Source organism: Dinoponera quadriceps, unplaced genomic scaffold (assembly GCF_001313825.1).
Source record: "Dinoponera quadriceps isolate SergipeBrazil2010 unplaced genomic scaffold, ASM131382v1 scaffold2915, whole genome shotgun sequence".
NCBI lineage: Eukaryota > Metazoa > Arthropoda > Insecta > Hymenoptera > Formicidae > Dinoponera > Dinoponera quadriceps.
Window position 1 is genome coordinate 51,617 of NW_014556924.1, and position 21,942 is coordinate 73,558.

Here is a 21,942-nt window from a genome sequence, read left to right on the forward strand (position 1 = left end):
CTCCTTTCACGATCGAGGCGCAGCCGTGAGATACGTTTCACGCGTGAAGATTTCTCGCGGACGCCGATGTCGGTCGAGAAGTCTCTCTCTCTCGGTGCGTCCAGCTGTCTGCTCGAAGCCCCCGGCATGCCTAATTGTCCCTTTAATTCGCCTCAATTGCTTCTTGGCACGGTCGCGAGAGAACGATATCACGAGGAATCCGACGAAAGGCTACGCCGCCCGCTCGGCTCGAATCGCCCGCTGGAGACCCTGGTCTTGATTTCGTCGCGTCGTCGTTCCGAGCCGATCGAGGAAAAACCGCCGCCGTCGACCGGACCCGCGATCTTCGGCTTCGAACGTCGTTCGTGGGAGGGAAGAAACGAAAGGAAATCGCGAGCGAGAACGTTCGTCTGAATATCCGGTTGCTTTTACAACGTGGACCGAGAAAAAGAAATTGAAATTTCACGACGTTTTTCTTACTGACATTTTTGCCATATTTATTGATTCGAAAAAATTCAACCGTGACGACGAAATGTATATTTTTGTGAAATATATACTCGAGCTTTCTCATCAATCGGTTGATTTGCGAGGGATAAAATTTCACTTCGCCGCATTTCGGAATAAACGTTCATTTCTGTGAGATGAAGCCTACATTTCACGAATAAACTTTCCAGTTTATTTTCTCCGAGTACGAGGCGAATAGGCGACGTTAAGCGCGCCGGGAGGAGGATTCGACATCGACACGCGTCGGCCGCGCGTGATCTTCCGCGAAGACGCGAACGACCGCCTCGCGTCGAGATAAATCATACTGCGCGGTGTGTTTACGGGGTGTTGCACGTGTCGTTCGCATCTGGCTCTGCACACGCTGCACAATGAGCGAAGTTCTGAATGAACGACACACGAGACCACGGAGGAGGAGAGGCTTTGAATTTGAGAGCCGGTAATGGTCGGCCGTCATGTGACATGCGTCACGTCATCGCGCGCTACCACGATGTTGCATCCGCCGCGCTGCATCGACGGCGCAAGGACGACGCTCCTTCTTCGCGTTCGGAGCGATGCACGAAGAGGAGGAATGCGTTTCGGTAACGAACGCGGTCCCGTCGACGTCGTGCTCGCGCATGAGGAGAAGTAGGCGCGCAGTTTCGTCAGCGCGAAAAATGTCAAAGCGATTTAACTCGCTCCTTTCGCAAGGCGTGCGCGCGCTCGCACGACCAATTACGTTTCCGTCGCGCTTCGGCAAAATCGCTCCGCGCGAGGGACAAGTTTCTCCAACGGACGGACCACCGGTTTGTCGTATTATGTTATCCGCTTCGCGAGCATTCGCACGCTCGCTTGCGAAACCGAGCGCCGTCGGTGTACCGTCGTCGTCGGCCGGCGAAGTTCAATGTAGGCAGAAACGCGCTCGAATTCAAGCCGCCGTGATCGAGCGGAACGAACGGTCTCGTATTGTGGGTCCGCTTGTCAATCGGCCGCTCGTGAATTGAGCGCGCGAACCTGTGCTGATATAATAGGCCCGCGACCCCTGGTCAATCGTGCCGCGATACGGCAATTATGACAGATGATATTTCCCAACGGCAACGTAAATCAGCTAACAGCGGCGCGATGTTATTGCGCAACGTTCGGAGGAAAAAGCGACCGAGACCGTTCGCTCGCTTTTCGACCCTTCGAAGCCCTACCGGAGGCGTAAAATTCAAATGTACGCGCCAGTTTACGCGTTGTTTACATTTAATGTCGCATAGGTGCGTGTTCGAGCGTCTCGCGTGTGCGGCATCACGACATAATTGTCGAGTCGACGGAGCGTTGTTGCACGTGTGCGTCGAACGCACGCGATCCCCGCGGACACCCCGGTCTTGATTTCGTCGTCGTGCACAGCGGCGAAACACACACACACAGCCCGCCCGTCATTTACAACGTCGTTCCGGCGTGATCTTGACCCGCTGACAGCGACTTCCAACGAATAGAAGATCGAGTTTCGCCCGTAATTCGAGCGGCGCGAGGAAACTGCACGCGCGCTCTCTCGTCGTCGCGCGCTTCTCGATTCTCTTACCGAGAATGACAAAATCACGTCGGCCGCTTTCGTCATGTTCGCCGTCCAACGTCGAACTTACGAATTTAAAGGATCAACGTCGCAGCCGTCTTTCCCCGACGGGGTCATCCGAACATAAAGTCACGTTAAATGCCGACCAAATGTCAACTCTAAGTAGAATCATTAGCTGAATATCCTTTGAAATAATATTTGCAGTCAATATGTCGATGAACAATGTTAAGGATGAAAAAAAGAAAAATTCTCTCCTCACTTGCGAGGTCAACGTAACTTAAAAGGAACACCCGCAAAATGTCCTTCTCCGATTTCGATGAAACTCGGCTAGAAATAATAGATACGTATTTCTTTTTTATCGGTAAAGCTTCAAGTTTATGGGACGAAACTATCCTTCAAAGTTCCATCCGATTTTGCTGTCTGCCGAATTTTCAAAGCGCGGCTATTCAAGCTTCAACAATCCGCTCGTAATCGGACAGATCTCGCCGCTCGCGTTTCTGTCCGCCCAGTCGGCGAAATCCATGCATCCGTCGTTCTGAAATGCGACGAACCGTGACGATACCGCGGAGTTTATTTATATGTAGATATTCGTATGAGTACCCGACGGATGGAGTGACTGGCGTAGCCGGCATTCTCGAACTACGACTAATTATGAAACGGCCCGTTCAGCTATAAATATCGCTGCTGCTGTTAATCGGATCCGCGATAAACGACAGTCCGACACGCCTGCGAGTTTATCGGTCAGGCGGCGTCGTTTAACACGTTCCACGACGCGTGGGTGACCGGTGACCCACGCTCTGGACTTTCCGTTCGGGCCACTTGATATCTGCCTCATTGAGAGAAACAATGCTTGCGTTCGGTAAAACGAGGCGCTGAGTAAGCGATCGTCGCGGCGATCCGATTAAAATATACGCGTTTAAACCTCTCTCTTGAATCCGAAAATACGCGCCGAGTGACCACGATCGCTCGTTAAACTCCTCACTCTGCTAAATTCTCCGTGATACGCTGAGAAAAGAAGTATCAACAAAATTTTCCAAATCATTCGGCGGATATCAGTAACATATTTACCTAAATTCATATTCTTCTATTTAAATACATAAATATATAAAATAAAAATAAGGTATGTAAATTCGTCAAACAAATAATTGCCTTTACACGAGAAGCTACGGTTTTGAGAAAATGTATAGTAATATTGTTTTTAACGTAAAAATATGTACCTTGGTATAAGTAAATATGTAGTATCCACTGAATAAATATTTTTCTCTCAGTATATATAGTTATGTAACCTCTGTCTCTTTTAACGCTATTTAATTTCCACAGTCGTTCAATTTAACTTGCGATTGTCCGCGCAAAAATTTTCGAGCTAAAATTTTCCGACGAGTTAGGGGGTCAGGCCGACGAGTCATCTCCTCTAACGCGAACCTATGATAAGACGTGAAAATTGCCTAACTTGAAAGCACCCGGAGATATTTAGTTTACGATTACCCGCCGGAATTCGGATTATCGTCGTTCCGGTCGAATCGGGCGAATATATATGCAGACACGGTAGTAAATCGAGTGTGTGCCGTAACTTCTTCCATGAATCACGCATTAATCGGACCGATGTGCGTTATCGAGCCGACGTAACGTTACGTCGTGCCCTCCCGACATCGCTCAGACCTCGCGGCCGCGTCTCTTCTCTCTCTCTCTCTCTCTCACTGTCTTCGAATTACATCGGCCGGATAATTCCCTTCCGAGTAGCGCTCGGCGGTTTTGCGGCGCGCTCCCACGCGCAGGTGTTCGTCGTCCTCCCGCTCGAACTTTCGACCGGAACTCCCGGCACCGTCGGCCGCGAGAGGATCTCCGGCGGCGATTCGTTAATTGACTCGCGGCCGAGAGAGCGCGACTTCGCGCTCGCTCGCGAGCGCTCGGCCACTGATCCAGAAAGCAATCCTGGGAATTCGTTACGGAACTCGAAGGCGAGCTACTTTCCGTTCTCAGGGAGGCTGCCGGGTTATTTATAGCGTCCTACCCGCCGCCGCCGCATAGCCTGCAAAAGGGAATTCTGTCTCCTTCTCTCTTCTTCTTCTTCTCTTCCTCCGCCACCTTCGGCATCTCTGCCCTCGTGCGTATGTACGTGTCCACTCCGCCTCTCCTTCGGCTCGGCAAAAGCGTAGCCTGGAGGAAGAGACCGCCGTCGACGACAGTGGCCGCGGACGACGCGGAAAGTATTCTCGCCGGCCAGTTTCGAGACACTCCGACGAAGAAGTATCGACGAAATCGCCCCGAGACGGAGAATATTTCTCTCTCGTTTGAAACTTTCATTTCAATATTCCGCACACGTGACCGCGAACTTACTCATTTGTAATATTTCTCCCCCTTATAATTAAATCTACGCGTTACATCCGGTTTTTTATTCGTCTTTTAACTGTAAAATTTTATAGCCGCAGCTGCGCGCCTTAGCTTTAGATCATTTTTTTTCTCTCCATCTTTTTATCCACACCTGCCGACATCGCATCTCACGCAAAATCGTGAGCGTTGTTATTGCCGTGCGCGGCCGAAATCGAGAGTTCACTCGCCAACGTCGCGGTGATACCTTGCTCTCTCGCGTCGTGGAATAAACCTACCGCGAGCGACGGGAACGCGAGAAATCGCGGTAATTGCGGTAGACCTCCGGTGGAGCGCCGAAGAAGAACGCTTAACCCAGAAGAGTTCGCCAGGAGAGGCATCTGGCTGATGTATCTTCCTGTTTCCAAGAAGCCCGCTGAATCGAGCGCGCAAATATTCCCTTTGGGATAAACCATTGATGAATGAATTGCTTGTATCCCGTGCTTGACTCGCCGTCCCGTCTCCGTCCCTTTCTCGCGCGTGAGTCTTCCGACTTTAGCCGAGATCATCGTCTGTAATACAGATGAGTCACTCCCATAGGATAGTTTCCTGCCGATGTTGTTCGCCGCTGCGGCTCTACCGCGATCTACACTAGACGAACATCCGCTCCCGCGAGGCTGCGCCGATCCACATTTCCTGACCGCACGACGAAGTTTCTTCTTCGACGAAAAAAAAATAAGAGCGGGCGGAGAGAGAGAGAGAGAGAAAAAAGAGTCACGGAACCGCCGAGCGGCGAGGTTGAATTTCTTACGAAGACGTCCCCGGGGATTTCCCCTCCGTCGAGAATGTTGATCGTTAATGGAAATGATTGATGTCGTAGTACGGCATCGCGCGACGTAAAGTCCGTCAGCTTCGATCAGTTTCTCCCCTTTCCTCTCTTTCGATCTCTTTTTTATACCGCGACGCGTTTCTCCGTTCCGTGATTTTCGCGCGGAATGCTAAAATCTGTAATTGACAAAGACGCGAAGACGAAGCAATGAGAGTTGCGTCGCGCTGGAAAGGAGTCACGGCGGACGTTCGTTCGCGCCGTCGCAACTTACCGAAACTCTAGTAGCGCGCTCTCTCTCCCTCTCTCTCTCCAAACAGACCTCCAACCTTCCCCGGAAATTCCACCCGGCTATAGACGTGCCGATTTCCTGATCTCGCGATTTTCGCATCGGCATTAAACGGGTCCGGCAGACCGGCCCGAGAGAGAAAGAGAGAGAGAGAGCTATTCGCGGAAGCTGTGTGTGCTCGGAGTACGTAACGTCGTCACGTCGGCTGGCCGACACACCAGTCACCGCGGCAGGAGGGTCTCGCTTAACTGTGTTAAGTGCCCTGTACCTACGGGGGCACGTCATGCGAGAGGAGGAGAGTCCGCGACCTAAAGCCCTCATCGGCTCGGGGACCCTACGTGACGTAAAAGCCCGTCAGTGCTCTCGTCGCGGCCGCCGAGTCTCTCCCGCTTCGCTCGCGCAACCGCCCGTGACACGACCTTTGTACTTTCGCGACCGCCGAAATCGCGCGCGTCTCTTTCGCCGGAAACGCCGGTTCCTGGACCGCAGCTTCGCTACTCGGTACGGCGCTACGGGGTGTTTCCTGTGATTCGCATTCGCGGGATTGTCATTTCACCAGTTACGTGTTCCGGAATTTTCGTGACGCGTGAGGCGTCGCAGGAGGAGGGGGTCGATTATCCACGAGCTCCGCCGAGATGTCCGCCTTGGATCTTCTCCCGCGCCGTGATGACGATACATCGTGCGTTTCGGAGTAATCGAGAGCGCGTCTAATCTCGCTCCGGAATCACGGGAAGCTCGCGGCGGAGAGTTTACTCGCTGCGATTACCTCGAAATCGCGCGAGATCTCGAGCAGACGAGAGCGAGAGGAAGAGAGAGAGAGAGAGACTCACCGGGAGAGAACGGAGGTCGAAGGCGACGCAATCGCGAATTCGCTCGTCCGACCTTCCTCGCGGCGCTCGCGTGCAACGAGAAGGCCAGGTCGGATCTTCGGAGGAGCTCCCGCGGGAGTATCGCGAGACGAAGCGCCGCCCGCCCGGAGGCACTCGAGCGTTCAACGCGCTCGCTCGTTCCTTCGTTTTCGGCGGACTGAATTTTCGCCCCAACGAGCGTCCTCGCGCCCGACCGCGCGCCTCGTAAGCGTGAGAAAATCAGCCCGGCCGACGTCGACTGGCACGGATACGGACATTACAACCCATCAGAGAGTCCGGACCCGATCCCCGGTACGAAAGTTCTTCCTATGTGAGCGACTCGGAGAACCGTTGGAAGATCCCCGAGCCCGTTCTGTGTGAATCCGGCGAAAATCTCTCCTCTTCCCTCCGCGACGCGATCCTGTAAAAGTAGGCAGCGAGTCGTTCCGTCTCGGCGTAAAGCTCTCCCTCTCTCTCTCTCTCTCGCGTGCCTCCTTCTCCCTCCATCTCGTGATGAAAAAGCCGACTTCAGCCGCGACTCGTAAGACTGATCAACTGGACGACTGACGAAGACGGCGTCAAAGAGGCATGGGGAACGATAATCATCGACGACGCGTCATGCGGAGCGAAGGCTCCTTTTCCCCGACATTGGAGAACAACTCGAGAAGCGTCCTCGCAAGCGGGAAGCTTAGGAGCGAGATCCTTCGCGGAAACTTGCGCGTCACGTGACTCTCTGTGTTTCGGATTTTCCCTCGTTCGTTGTGCTTTCTATCTCTCTTCCTTTCTCTCTCTCTCTCTGTTCAATTCGGAACGATAAGATCGGACTGGTCGAGATCGCCGACGATCGAAAGGACGAGCGGAGCGAAGAAGACTTTTCGACGACGATTATGCAGCGGAGCCCCGCAAGTTCTTCACGAGCCGCGCTGCTACGGTGAGCGAGTCTCCCAAGAGCGAGAACGGTGCTTGCGGGCCGGACGAGGAGGGTGAGTGACGAGCCGAGGAAAAGTGAAAGAAAGGCGAGCGCGGGGAAGACGTGGGAACCTGAATTGGGAGTCCGGGCCTTCGCTGCACGCTCGGGAATCCTTCTCCTCGCGCACGTACGTGACTCCGGCGGGCCGGCGCGTTAAACGGGAGAGCTCGGAGCTCTCTCGTCGCCGTCGCCGTCGGCTCGGAGCCTCTCACCGCTCTCAGCGCCGACGTGTTCGCGCTATGATCTCCTGAAAAGGTGAGCACGTCCTCGGTTGCCGCTCGATTTCGGCCGCTTGACCCACCAGGTTGATTGGATCGAAGCCGTGAAGAAGAAGATTCGATATGAGGAACAAGTGTTCTTCTATCGAAGAAACTCGATTCTAAATTTCGACTTTTCTGTCTAGTAAATATTTTCTAAAAATGAATTCTGATATTCTCAATATTATGAATCTAACGCTATTTTAATACCATTTTAATACTATTTTAATATTTCGAGGAATCGTTGAATATTACGTATGAAGGGAAAAGACGCGCCACGGGCGTGCGCGTGGATGAGATTTTCATTTTCAACGTTTACCGTCTTCTTCACGTCGAGTTTTCAAACCGCATCTTATTACTCCTCAATTCTTACACTTCATGCTTACATTTAACATAAAATTAGAATAGTATGTAGAGGTATGTAAGAGCAAAAATATTTTTTCTTTCACACTTTATCGTGATAATGAATTTCGAGAAAAGAAGAAAAATTATACCAGAGATCCGAATTCTTTGCGTCTCACCGATGTTTCTCGCGGTGGATTCTCGTGAGAGATTTCACTCCACATTCGTCATATTTTATTTTAATATTTCATCGAGAGAGAGAGAGAGAGCCTCGCAACCTTGTCGGCGGCACAAATCTTACGGGCTCGGGTTAACGCGCCACGAGAAGGTCTCGGAACGAAGGTAGTCGCGACCGCCGCCACCGGTATTCCTTCCTTATTGCCGTTATTGACGGTGTATGTATCTGACGGTGGAGGAAGTCGGGATAAAATCGAATCTCTCATGCACCCACGATCGACTTGCCACGCAACATTACCGGAATAATAAATCGGGGCGCGGCTCGGTTTCAGGCGGTCCGATTACGCGCGCGGCATTTTGAGCCGAATGAATTTCCAAAGTTTAGCTCGACGACATGAACAGTTGTAAACTAAATCACAATTTCATAGCAATCACCAGATGTTCGGCTCGCATTATTTAACTCATATATTCAGCAACAGTTGGCAAATTCTTCTTTCAGTGTACGAACCCGTTAATCGTTAATCGGCCGATGTTAAAGCATTCCGAAAACGCGGATAATAAAACCGTATCGCCGGCCGATTCGAGAGAGTCGGCCGCGCAATCATGCCGAATACTTTCTACGATTTTAAACTAATCAGGACTCACTCGCTGCGGCGCAAGACTCTATATAGCGGTACCTCCGTGGTGCAACCAAGAAATCGCAGGAAACACGATATACAGTTATCCGCGTCTTTTCTTTTCTCTTGGATTTCTTTTTTTTTTTTTTCAAGGCCGAGCGAGGATGAGGCGGCGATCGACGCGTTAACACATCAATCGCAATCGGGTTCCGCGTTCGCGGATTAATACACGGTGTCTAGTTAATACACGTTAATCCCTCCTGCGATTCCTTCGAGTATCGTCGAGTCCGTCAGAGCCGTTCTCGAGATCGGCCGCCTCCGAATCGAATCTACGTCGTTTGATTCGTCAAGCGATACCGACGACCGATATCATCGGCATATCGAGTATGTGCGTTATGTACACTGCCGGCATTTACACACACCTTAATACCTGGAGCTCGCATTTTTGCAATTCACGTTTCCCAGATGGTATCGAGACAGGTATATCGCGCGGCATAACTATCGGTTAATAAATCCGAAATCATATTTTTGCCGGCTAATTTAATATCACGTGACAGGTGTTACTTATTTGCTCGTTCACTTTATACGCTCGATTCTTTCCGTACGTACAGATGTCAGACTGTCCGGGTGTTGAATTTTAAATTACGACGCCACGATGTGTCGAGCGAGAGACCACCCGGAGAATGTAAAATCCGTACTGAGGCGCGCGTACGGTTCGGTGGTGTACGTTCACAATCGGAAAAGCAATCGGTGAAAAGGGGGCCGGTGGAGAAAAAAATAGACCACTGAACGCACGAGTGAATAAATAATTTATTGCGCGCGCGCGTTTCTCACGGAACGGACGCAGACACGCACACCACCTTTTCCCTTTTCGCGACCCCTCTTGCTTCGCCCCGCGTGATGCGCGCAAGCACGTTGAGTTCGTTCGCACTTACGATCGAAAGCTTGAAAACAGTCAACTACTTGTCGTATTTTTTTTTATTTACTGTGCGTGTGTGTGTGGGGGCACACTCGCGCGAGCACATTAAATTTGCACGTTCACGAACACTGCGTGCCATGCGTGTTACAAGTGATACGGAGCATAAATCACTCTTCATTAGCGAAAGTCAAATCAAACGAAGTTATTAATGTGCGCGTCCCTCGGTAGCGGCGTAAATTTTCACATTAGGTTGGTGCGAAAGAACGTCACGTTTGCTAAAACGAAATTTAAACGAAATTATTCAGCTGCGAAGTGTATCCGACAACTTTCTCACGACAGTTTTTCCACGATTTTTAAAACAATCTGCCGCGATTCGGAGAGTATTTCTTCGGAGGTACAACGAAGTTCTTGCATTTCCCGTAGAGAAATCTTACGCGCCAATAGAATCTTTTCTCAACGAATAAACAGAATCGCCATCGTCAATGCAACGACTAATTAATCAAATCCGTGTCATTTGGGAAATCGGCCTCCGACATTTCTCGCTATTCCGTGGCTGAATGCGTTTTTCTCGCAGCCGGAAATATCTCTTCCTCCCGGAATATGCTGGATCTCAATCGATCGCGTATAATAAAGAGGGATAAGTGATTCCGCATAAATTCCCCGAGGCGAAGATATGTCGGTCGATTTGAATCGCACGACTCTCGGAAAAATGGACTCTCCGCCGTCTCACTCCGTGGCTTTCCATATAAGATGAAAAGGCACGTGGCGCGTTACAATTTACACGAAGTATAATAACGATATAATTGCATCTAATTGATTCCTCTCCGGCATTACGCAGCGATAATATGCGCCCGCGGCCGGCCGCTGAGCCGAGTGAATCACCCCAGTGCAAACTTTTCTCGACGTCAGATTCGCTGGTGAACGGCGGTAAACGTTATGCAAGATCGTCGCTGCAAGCGTGTGCACAAACATAAAAACAAGATCGGCGGGCGAAAAAAACGGCTCTGAGAAAAGCGACGACGATGAATCGCAGCGCGGCGTAATTCGCCACGTGCGGCGTAATTGGTGTATGTGTGTTTTTTACGCGCTGGCGGGGGATCGACCGTCAGCGGTTCGTCGATCGGCGAATCCCGCGCGAGTATTTCCGAATTTCCAGAACAGCCGAGCTTACGCTCATCCAATTTCGCGCTAACGTCACTCATCGTCGTTTTAATTGGCGAAAGACGCGCATCGCGCGATTCTGAATACTGCGCACGATGTATCCGTTGCGTCATGCAGAAATAGAAATTGTAGCAATGACGTAAGGAGAAGTTGACTAAACTCCGGTCCACATGGCAGATTGAATATTCTTTCATAGATGATTGCATTACGATAGATTATACATACCATTGATAAAGATAAATTTACATTCAGAAACGGGACGGTTGCTCTTCCACGTGGAACGACTATAACTTGACAGATTTGCTCGTGAAAGACATTTCGACGGAATTGTCGGAATTGACTCCGTGACTCCCGTGAACTGTAATTTCCGGCGGTGAAACGGGAAACTGCCCCTAAGGATCCATTAATTCCATGAAAGACGAATCCGTTCGTTTATGAGCGTCTCGTTAAGACAATCGCGAAAGCAACGAATGCAACAGCCGACCGGGAAAGTACCAAGTAATTTTGACCGTTTTTAACGCCAAATTTTGTACTGTGTGAATGAAATCGTTTCGATTTAATAATCGAGAAAAATCAATTGTTATTAATTCTAACAAAGGTAAATAAAAGTGGAGAGTTAAATTGGAATTCAGCTAAATAGTTTTCAGTGCTACTTCGTATTTAGTTCGCATTTGTCTCTGGTATTTCGGACAGTGGCGGATTGACCGGACTCCACCTGAATGTCTTTCACAATAAACATCCGGCTTTCTTATCGTCTTATCTCCCGCGCTCCGCTCGCGGCATAAAACTCGTTCGTTATGGTGCGCCGTTGACTGTCGCTTTATAGTTCGATCCGAAAACTCGTTCTCGCACGTCATTTTCCCTCTCGGTCCACTTTTATCGCGCTCTTTTCGCGACACACACTTGTCACGCACGAAGAGAAAATGATTGTTTGAATCAACAAGCAAACAGAATTTTTAGTTCTAAGAACCAAATTTTTCACTTACAAGAACCAGAAATTTCGTTTCCTTCAACCATAATGCATTTCGGTTCGTTCATGTTAATTCAACCGGTCTATTTTCTCTGTGTGAATTGCAAATTTTAAGGCACACGATGAAGGATTTCTCAAAATCGGACGAGCTAAAAAGTCACTGGTGATTACGCGAACACGAGAATTAAGGTGCGCTCGATGTTGCGTCGATACGCTGAAAGGAGGATTTTCTAATAAATACTAATAAGTTTGGCGAATGTTTACTGACCAAATATTTGATTACTGCAATCCAATAATTTAATTCCGAATACCGAATATGCAATATACAGAATTATTATACTACATATACAATATACGGATCTTAATTGTTTGGTTGCAGTAATCTATTTGGTCGGCAAATATTCACCAAATTTTAGTGTCCATTACCAATTCTTTTTTCAATACATTCCCGGCGTTAACTCACCTACGTTTACGGATTCAAAAGGATCCTGATAAGATCACGATAAGACTACGATACATTCGAGTAGATTCGTTCAATAAACAGAGAATTCAACCACTTTCCCTGAAGACTCAAGTTTATGCGACGACGTAGATTCATCGCAAGGCTAATCTGCGTCATGGAAGAAATACTTTCTTCGAACCGATTGAGGAACTAAGTGTGAGACAGAGAAAGAGCGAGAGAGCGAGAAGTTAGTGTTGTAATTTTGTTTACATAAGTGCGTCACGCGCGTCACGCGCCTAATCGTCGGCGATTCCCCAAGAGTATTCCGACTCTGCTCTCTGCCGCTCTCTCTCTCTCTCTCTCGCGTTCCCCGGCTATTAGCTCTGTATTCGTTGACGATCGATGATTTATTTATGATTATGCCCATTCGTTTGCGGCGAGACATTTACGAGGACGACGTGATGCGGGGAGGTGGGACGAGGTGGGACGAGATTAACACACAGATGAAAACGCAACGCGTCTCAATCAGGCGGACGGGCGAGTAGAATAGAGTGTAATCGCTGTCTCTCGCCTAGGAATTCTTCTTGCGAGCCGCCGCCGGCGGGGAAGGCAAGGGGCAGGGAGGAAAAAAAGCCACCGGAGGGGGCCACCGTGTCATTATGTGTGACACTCTTAATAGCGGCAGCCCACGGCAGCACGCGTATCGCGCAACCGTGGCTCGCTGGTTGATGCAACCGCCGAGCGAGTTTGCGCAGCTCCCGAACCTCCTCAGGGTCGCCTAATTCGTCGGCGGTTTTTGCCACCTACCCCGGGACTTCGCTTTCTGCTCGCGACCTTAACTCGCCCGGCGGATGTTCGTGGATTCCAGGGGATCGCGACAGGTGAGCGAGAGACGATCCTCTCTCGGTCTCCCAAACGCGTACGCGTGCTATCGAGAAACGACGCGAATGACGAGCCCTTTTTCGTCGTTTTTAAGAGAATAAGCACCGGAAACGCGGCGTGTACGCGGCAGCAGCGCGAAAAGTCGAGAGCGGCGTCGTCACGCGGGCTCCGCGCGGCCGTCAAAAATAGCCTGGAATTTTGGCAGGCCCCGCTCGTTAACCTTAGACAAGTTCGCGAGGGATATCGGTCGCGCCCGCGACGATAAGAGGCCGTGACGGCGCGCATACCTCGCGACGACCCTCCGTTTTCGTGCCTCCTCGTCAACGATCTCGTAAACAGCGCCCGAAGCGATTCTCAACGTCATTATCCACCGACCTTGGCACATAGCGACTTTTTACGACCATTGAACCGATTTCAATGACGCGGTGTCGCTTTGAGGATCGGAGAGAAAGAAAGATTCGGCGAAGGCGAGCCGAGAGACAGATACCTTGGATCGAATTCGCCGATCCGGAAGGCGTCGCGGAAGGAAGCGCTCTCTTCTCCGCTAGGACGCGGCTACTCGCGCTCGCGTAACCGCGTTCTCTAGCGCTCTATAGCGTGCGGGCTCGTTCCGGGAGTCCCCGGTCCCCGACCCATGTCGAGAGCCGACGCGCGAGTCGGTCCCTCTCTCTTTTTCTCTCTCCCGCTCGACTTCCCCGCCTCGGACCGTCGTCTCTCTCTTTCCCTCTGCATTTCTGTCTTTTGTCTACGTACGCTAGCGAGGAAGGAAAGCCAACGAGACCGACGAGGACGCGTTGATACGCGCTTAGGGGGAGGAGAAAGGATACGAACGCGAAAGAAGAAAGGCGAGGAGAGCTCGCGAAGGAAAGAAAAAGGAAGACACGCGAGAGGAGAAGGAAAAAGCGCGTTGGAGAGAAAGAGAGGCTCGACGCACACAGGCACGCACGAGGAGACGAGAGGGCGAAGGAGGAACGACAATCGCGAATAACACGCGGGGGGTCTCTCACGGAGGACGACGACGGAGGGAGCGTGGACCGAGGAAGGGTGCGCGCAGGGACGAGAGAGGCGACGGAGGAGGTGGCGGTAGTGCAGCAGCGCGAGGGGGGTCCGCCGAGAGCGACCGACGTTGGAGGGGACCGGGGGGTCGGTGGGGGTCTGGCAAGGAGCGCGGGATCCCATTGGCTCGCGGCCGGGCCATATTATAAGGCGGCTGCAGTCCGCGCTAGTTAATGTTAGCTCGAGCCTCCACGAGAGACGCATCTCTCTTACTCGCCGCCGACGGTACTACCGTACACACGCACGTCTCTATATAGCGCCGCAGTACGCCGCGTAACGCGAGAGAGAGAGAAAGGGAGAGAGCCCCTCGACGTATATACACCGCACGCGAGAGAAAGAGAGACGCTCACACACAGGCACGAGGTGCGTGTATAGAGAGGGAGCGGGCGCGGATAACGCACGTTGATAAGTCGCGCCGCCGCTGACCGCGCAACCACATCAGAGAGAGAGAGAGATCTCGCGAGATCATCCTTCGATTTTCCACTGCGACCTTTCGGCAGAGACACGCACGACGCACACGTCGTATGTACGGAGCGCTCGAGATCGCGTTGTAGAGAGACGAGCGGACAAGCAGAGGAGATCCAGAGTGGTTCTTCCGCGTACGTCAGCCCAGTGTTCGTCGTTGCAGCTCATCTCGGGGTCGCGTGTCGCGAACGATCGTGGGAGCGAGTGCCAAAAGTGAGAGAACTGAAGACGAGAGGCCTAAGTGATCGAGGAAGAGCAAAGCCGAGAAAAAGAGAGATAGAGAAGGAAGAGCGAGACAGAGAGAGAGAGGCTAGTTTCTTTGGACACCGGCGAAAGGAGAGCCAGAGACGCGCGAGATAAGCCAGGACCGAGCGCGAAAACAAACAACGAAGTAAGTCCCCTTCCCCTCCCCATTACCCGTTAAAAATCTCGCGATGCGCAGGCCGACATTCGAGAAGCGGCTCGGCCTGTTAGACGCGTTGTTCATATTACGATCTTATCAGCGACACCCGACATGCGTGACAACTGTTTCGCATTCGTGGCCTTCTGTTAAATATTTTACGACGCCGCGTATAGTTTGTTAATCATGGCGACGCTTCAGCGGGAACGTGCAGCGAGAAAAGGACTTCGATGCTTGCAAAGATGAAAGTACTGCCGGGACGTGCGGCAAATTTTGATTGTTCGCCATTCCACGAGACCGCCGCTCTCACGAGGATTCATCTCTCGGCCATTCGATATTGAGCCGACGAAGATGACGCTCCGTACTCTGCTTCGTGAGAAATACGAAATTCCCTCGCGACTTTTCCGAGATTTAAGTGTTTCGGTTAGAGGAAATCCTCGCAGCAATTGGCAAACCGAGAATCGTTCTCAGTCTCGAAGGTATTCCGATATCGGGAAACGGTCTCTGATCTCGTGGATCGTTGTCAACGTGTGGCCGTAAAAAACGCGGATAGAAAGATTTAGCACGTCGTGTTTTCTCAGTACGATCGAAGCGAGGGCCAAGAGCAAAGGAAGCAAACAGGTGGTCGAGTGAAACGAGAAGCGTCGCTCGTGTCCGCACGTTACTTCCCGCACGGGAACTTCCTGTTAAACTTCCCCTCGGATGTATCATTCTAAGATGTATCAAAAAATACCGAAACCGTCCCGACCGAATTGACTTCTATCGGCACGTCTCACATGAATCACCCGATGACCGAATTCATATACATATTTATCGGATTATTATACATCTGTTTAGAAAATATCTCTTAAATATTTATGAGCCAGCAAGGATCGGCGGTGCGAGTAACGTACGGAATTCACGGTGCTGAACGATTATATTTATCTCGACAATTGATTTCGAAACAGTCCGGATGGAAGATTCACGACGCGTTGTCTCTCGACGAATTCCGAAATCCGACGGGTGTTTCTCGTGACATTTCGTGCAACTTTTCCAAGACCTGGGAAAATCGCGAACTAATTTCAGGAGCTTAAAGAGCCAGTTTCCCCTCTGCACCCCGCGATCTCTCTCGGGCTGTTCGAAGATGTCGTTCGCGATATGTCCTGGTATCTCGGGGAAAGGGGAAAAATGCATCTTGCCTCGCGACACGCGTTGATCTCACTTAAAACAGTTAGCGTGTAATTTGAAGTGCTAAAGAGAGCGGCGGTTAACCCCTCCTCGTGCACTTGACCTTTACGCATTCGCGCGGTACTCGAGCATTCAAGGGTGCGGATGGTGGATATCTCGGTGTTAATTTCTGTCTGGTGTCGCGTCATCTTGAGGTGGGTCTACATCGAGCGGACGAACACGAATGTTTCTTTCTTTCTACGTTAAACGACAAAACTTGTTCGCTTGTCGACCCGGCGAATCACTGGAATTTGGCGATGAAAAGAAGGAAAAGAGGAGATGTAATAATAGCCGCGCGCGTACGAAAGCGAAACAACGCGCGGATTCATAGAGCGAGCAATGGTGAACAACGAACGCGCGGTGTATTCGCGTCCGCATTGCGCGCGAACTTTCTTTGATGCGCCGCTTCATGAGCGGATCCTACCGAACGTGCCGCTCGCGTTCGTTACGGCTTATACGTCTTCCGAACTGTAACAGCGAAAGCTCTCTCGTATTCGTTCCTACGTTCGTTCGCACCTTCTCTATCGCGCGATTCGCAACCAAATCCGCTCTGATTGCACAACGTTATTTCCGTATCGCGATTTTTCCTCCCCCCTTTTTTTTTGTATAATTCTCACTCTTCTCACTATCGTTGCGTTATCGGCACACATGGAATGTTCCTTCGACGCTTCGGTTTCCCGGGACAACAATCGATACTCGCGCTCGTTAAGTTCTGAGCGAGAAAGAAGAAGCCGTGTTTGGAAACTCGATAACCGCGGCGATATCGCGATATTGCGTCGCGATTTGCACTAATTTTACGCCGGCCATTCCAATGGACAAAATCAGATGACGTTGTGTAAACGAAAACTGTGGAATCGGGAACGCTTGTTATCTGTTCGCCGTTCTTCCTTTCGTTCGTTCGTATCGGCGAAACAGTATCGGTTTAATTCGCCGAACGACGCGTCTCGAATAGAGACACACATTCGCGCGTTTTCCGTGTCGATGAGACGAAAATCTCCCGCTCTCTTGCACCGGCTGTTTCGATAAAAAAAAAAAAAAAGGGCTGGGAAAAGGCGAAAGCACAGCTACATGCGCTAGGTGACCGACCATGGACCGCGATTAAGACACACCAACACGTGCACGTACGCACGTGTGCGAGAGCGCGCGCGGCCTCCTTGCTCGCTTTCAGTCACTCGTTCTCCTTGTCCTTCTATCGCGGCCCACGCTCGTCGCTCGCCAGGACGAGATGCGCTTTTTCTGTAGATCGATCGTGGGCTTGCGATCAAAATCGGGACCGTGTCGCGCAGTCCGTCCACCCACGCCGCGTTCGGAGGATTCTCTTTTCTTTTCTTCGTTTTCTACTGTATATCCTAGTCGGATGAAACTACTATTTGTGCTTTTTGGATTTACGGTATTACCTCGATCGATCGAATTAAATTATCGCTCTGAATGCAAAGAATACAGAACCAAGTGGAGTCGACATTAATTCGGTGTGATAGACAGGATTTGAATGGCGAGATGGAGGCACGATGCCTTGATGTTTTCGGAAATGCGTGGAAGCATATATTGTCCGGGAGAAATCGCAAGATCGCGTTTATTTTGGGCTAATCAAGTTACAACGGCTATAAATATCCCGACTTCGGATCGTCGCTAAATCACATCGATTCCAAATAAACCCTGTCGCTATTTCAGAGCGCGCAGCTCTAATTCGTTTTATTTTCACACTCGCGCACATTTCACATATACGGGCGATCGATGCTCGTTATTAATACTGCATTGAAACGCCGAACGAGATATCTGCGCCGAGAGCCGCATTTAACCAGCGATTTATTAGCTAGATTTCTTGGAACTCGCCGATTTAAGAAGGGAAACAGATAGAGACGGTGTTTTAAAAGCGCTCACACAGCGAGAAAAATATCTGGCATCTGTAACTATAACTAGCACAGTGAAATAATTATAGTCCGTTTTAAATAATCCGTTGTAAATGTTACCGGACAGTGTCAGTAATAATAATTTTATGCGCGTATTGTTACTGCAATATTTTTGTGATTTAAATCGTAGGAAAGGTAAAAGTTGAAACCGGAAATAACTATAATTTCTCTCAGTGTAGTTTCGATTCAGTTACGAGACACTCCTGATATTCTATCAAGGCGAGGCTGCGATCGAGTGGCGAATCGCATACGCGAGTGAAAAATCGAGATCCCGCGAATCGTCGTTTCCGCGATACACGCGCGAATCCGGCGACCGCGCGATAGATTTAGTTACATTCGGCGGAATTGATACCTCGAAGGGGAGGAAGGAAGCAGAAGAGCGCGCGCGTCGAACACACCGAGGAGGAAGACGAGACGGGACGAGGCGAAGCGCAACGGTGAAAGGGAAGGGCGTGTTGTGGCGGTCTATTTTTAGAATTCATTCAGAGAATCTTTTGCTCTCGCACAGCCGGGCGAGGGCCAAACGTGAGCCCGACGACGACGACCTACTCGTGTGCGTGCGTACGTGCGGGCGTGCATGCGTTCCTCTTCCCTCGACGGTACAGCTTTAGTCGCTCGTTAAACGCGGCCTGAATGCAGCTACGATGCGTGGCGATCTAACAGGTGTGAAGAATTCGAGTTCCCAGGCAGGCAAGCCCCTGGGATCGCCTGACGCAATAGTTCAGGATGTGATCTTATCGGAGGTGGACGGTCCTCCCGTCTCAGATTTGACGAAGGTCCTGTCAATGGAGTGTTTGTTCTCGGGGGATACTCGTGAAAAGCCGGACCGCTCGGAGAGTCGATCGTCGTGAAAAATTTCGTCATACATCCGGGCTAGTTCTCTGATACGCATTCTCTTTCTCAAGTTCCTCCTCGATATCCGAAAACCTGTCCCCCTCCCGCCCGTCAGACTCGCTTCTCTCGAAATGACACTTATTAGAGACGAAATTTCACGTCGACTCTTTTTCAGGCGAGTTCGCGGAAATCGATCATCTCAGAAAGACCGATCGTAAAACGGCGTCGGGTATCGTCCGTGTCGCTGCAGTGAGTTTTCTCGACTGATATTAAGTCCGCTTGCTCAGGGACAACTACACCTTAACGTCTTCGCTACGTTTCATTAAATCGGACGAAAAACGGAGAAACTGATTTTCGATCGCCGGCACTGGCGTGGCATTCCGTGATCCCGGACCTCGCGTACGGTAATCTCGTGATCCGCTCTCCGAGACGCATAAATCTCTCGCCGCAGAGAAAGAGAGAGAGGGACAGAGAAGAGGCGAGCGGGGAGGGAGAGGATGGGACACCTGTGGCATGCTTTCCATCAAAGTCACTCATCGGCCCCTGCGAGAGCGCTTTCTGCGTTAGCAACGCGATTCTTCGTGCCGCGGCTTTTCAGATCTTTCGAGTGGGGCACCACGTGTTCCCAGATAGTCCCGTGTAGACGCGATACGGGCAGAACGCATCAGCCGAATAACCTCTCCGGAGTTACTCCAGAGACGGCTGAGCATGGCTCTATTTTTAGAGACGATCGAACACAAGAAAAGGGAGTGTACACGAGAGAGAGAGAGAGATAGAGAGAGAGGCCGCCGATTGACCTGTGCGCGGCCTTCCCGGAAGCACGACCGGGGCCACGGACGACGAATTCTCTCCCGTCTCTCTCTCTTTCTTCTTGTGACCGAGCCAGAATAGGTCGAGCGTCTACGATCGTCTCGTAGCCTCCTGCGATGTTCGAGCCGCGAGGATTCGATATCCGCGACCAGCTTGCCGAGGAGTCGCAGAGAAAGAGAGAGAGAGAGAGAGAAAGAAAAGGAGACGCGGTATCTCCTTCGTGTTTTACGTACGCGCTCCGGCTCCCTCGGTAAGTAAGGAAAAGAAAAAAGGACGGATTTACCGTTCCCGACGCGTTTCGGTAAACGAGATCGATTTCGCGTAGCGGCCGATGTTCCGTGAATCAACAATCCGCTGAGCGAATGTTCTTACTCGTGTTTTTATTCGCGCGTCGTTTTATTCGACTTGTCGGCCGGATCGCGCGAAATATATATATCGTAGCATCTCGTAATTCAGTGTTCAAGAACACGCTTGTTGAGTGAGACGCGGACGAGAGAGAGAGAGAGAGAAAGAAATATTTATTTGTTATGCACTGGCAATTAATAACAATACAGAGGAAATTCACAAAGCGAAGACAGTGGAGATGCAAAAAGTTCAAAATCAGTAAATGAAAAGAGAAAGAAAAGAAAAATTATGGTAGGAATTAGAACTGACTCGAGACAAAATAAGACGATCGTAAAGTTTAATCCTGAATATACTGAGACTGTCAAGACTACGTAGGGCAAGATAAATTAGCAGGGTAAATTATTCCAGTAACAAGCAGAGATTACCGGGAAGGATCTGTTACAGGTTTCAGTCCTTATACATGCGGGGACAGCGAGCAGATCGGGCGTGGCTCTTGTTAATTTTACGGATTTATCAATTCTATAATTATAAGTTGTACGGAGCAAACTCTGGGCAACCTGTTTTTAAGAGAGAGAGAGAGAGAGAGAGAGTCCGACGAGCCACAACGGACGATACTGCAAATATCCGCGAGCGCGTGCGCCGCAGAAAGTATTATGATCAATCAAGTCCGCCGCGAACGCGGTCGCAGGGAGAGCGAGCGAAAGAGAGAGAGAGAGAAGTTTCATAATTTCCGCGGCCGGAGGCCACTCGCCGCTTCATCGAACGCTGACATTTCTTCAGGGAGATCCGCAAATATCGCGGCGTCCTTTACTTAGCGCGCCGGCAACGCGCTCCCGGCAATCGAGCGCTGCTATTTAAAGAGAACGCGGAATGCATTTGCCGCGGCGCGCGTTTTACAGTTTGCTTGGCGAGCCGGCCGGGAGGAATCGCGTTAGACTGTGCTCTCGCACGCTCGCTCGCGCAATGCCACTCGAGGGCAGATCCTCGGTAAAGCAGCCCGTCGAAATCTTTAGGCATCGCGAAGATTATTCCTTCCCGGTCGCGAAAACGCTCCGTCGCGGGTTATCCGCTTTCGATCGAGCGGACGAAGCGCGAATCCAGTGGGGGTTCTCGTATCGTGTCGTATTTGAACGTACGGGAAGACGAAAAAATCACGGACGAGCTGGGCAGGTTTGTCGAGAAAAGACTATTTCTCGTCCACATGACCGCCGATAGTCGGTCGATGGACGTCCGTTCACGGTGCGATATTTCGAAAACAGGAAACGGAACCTATTTATACAGCGGACGACCACCGTATCCTCGACGAGGCTGGCCGATACGTCTCGCACGTTCCGTTACGATCAATTATTTATCTTTCGCTCTTTCTCCCTCCCTCCTTCTCTCTATCTTCAAGAGTGATTTATCCGCTTTAAACTTTCTCGGGGAGTCTCGGTATCGCGCCATTCGACCGGGCGTAAATTATACATCTCGGAAGACGCGCGGGAGCACGCGTGATCTCACGTCCGTCCTCTACGCACGAGCGAGCTCAATCGAGCTCGGATCGATCGCTTTTACTCCGCTCGGGTTACCCTCGCGGTGAATTTACTCTCGGATTCCTCTACCTCTCGCGCGAACTTACCTACTCCACGGTAGGCGTATGCGCGAAATATCTCCTCGTTAACCCTTCAATCGTATCATGGGTCAGATAGACACGGTCGGTGTGTTTGAAAAAGCTTTAGCGAAAAGAAGTGTGTCGAAAATTGGATTTTTTGATTTTCGGTAACTTAAAACTTGATTTTCTATAAATGTCAAACGTTCAAGTAGAAGAGTTAAAGTTGATAGAACCATCAAGAGAGTCAATATGACGACCTTGTTTGCGGTACGAGCGACTTTTTCGAAGTGTGCGGTCGAAG

The 21,942-nt window shown here is 50.6% G+C and overlaps 2 protein-coding genes across 6 annotated transcripts in view; one reads left to right on the forward strand and one right to left on the reverse strand.

The window, feature by feature from the left end:
- The window catches only part of LOC106748491 (peroxisomal leader peptide-processing protease), a 73,394-nt gene that overhangs the window by 25,199 nt on the left and 26,253 nt on the right, over nt 1-21,942 (reverse strand). The gene's annotated exons all lie outside the window — the stretch shown is intronic.
- The window catches only part of LOC106748495 (ion transport peptide-like), a 46,488-nt gene that overhangs the window by 2,602 nt on the left and 21,944 nt on the right, over nt 1-21,942 (forward strand). The window contains exon 1 of one of the 3 annotated variants that reach the window (XM_014627072.1): nt 14,463-14,936. The exons of the other annotated variants lie outside the window; for them this stretch is intronic. The gene's annotated coding sequence lies outside the window, so the exon portion shown is untranslated. Of the gene's footprint in view, nt 1-14,462; nt 14,937-21,942 lie in introns of those variants that run through there. 3 annotated transcript variants of the gene reach the window in all.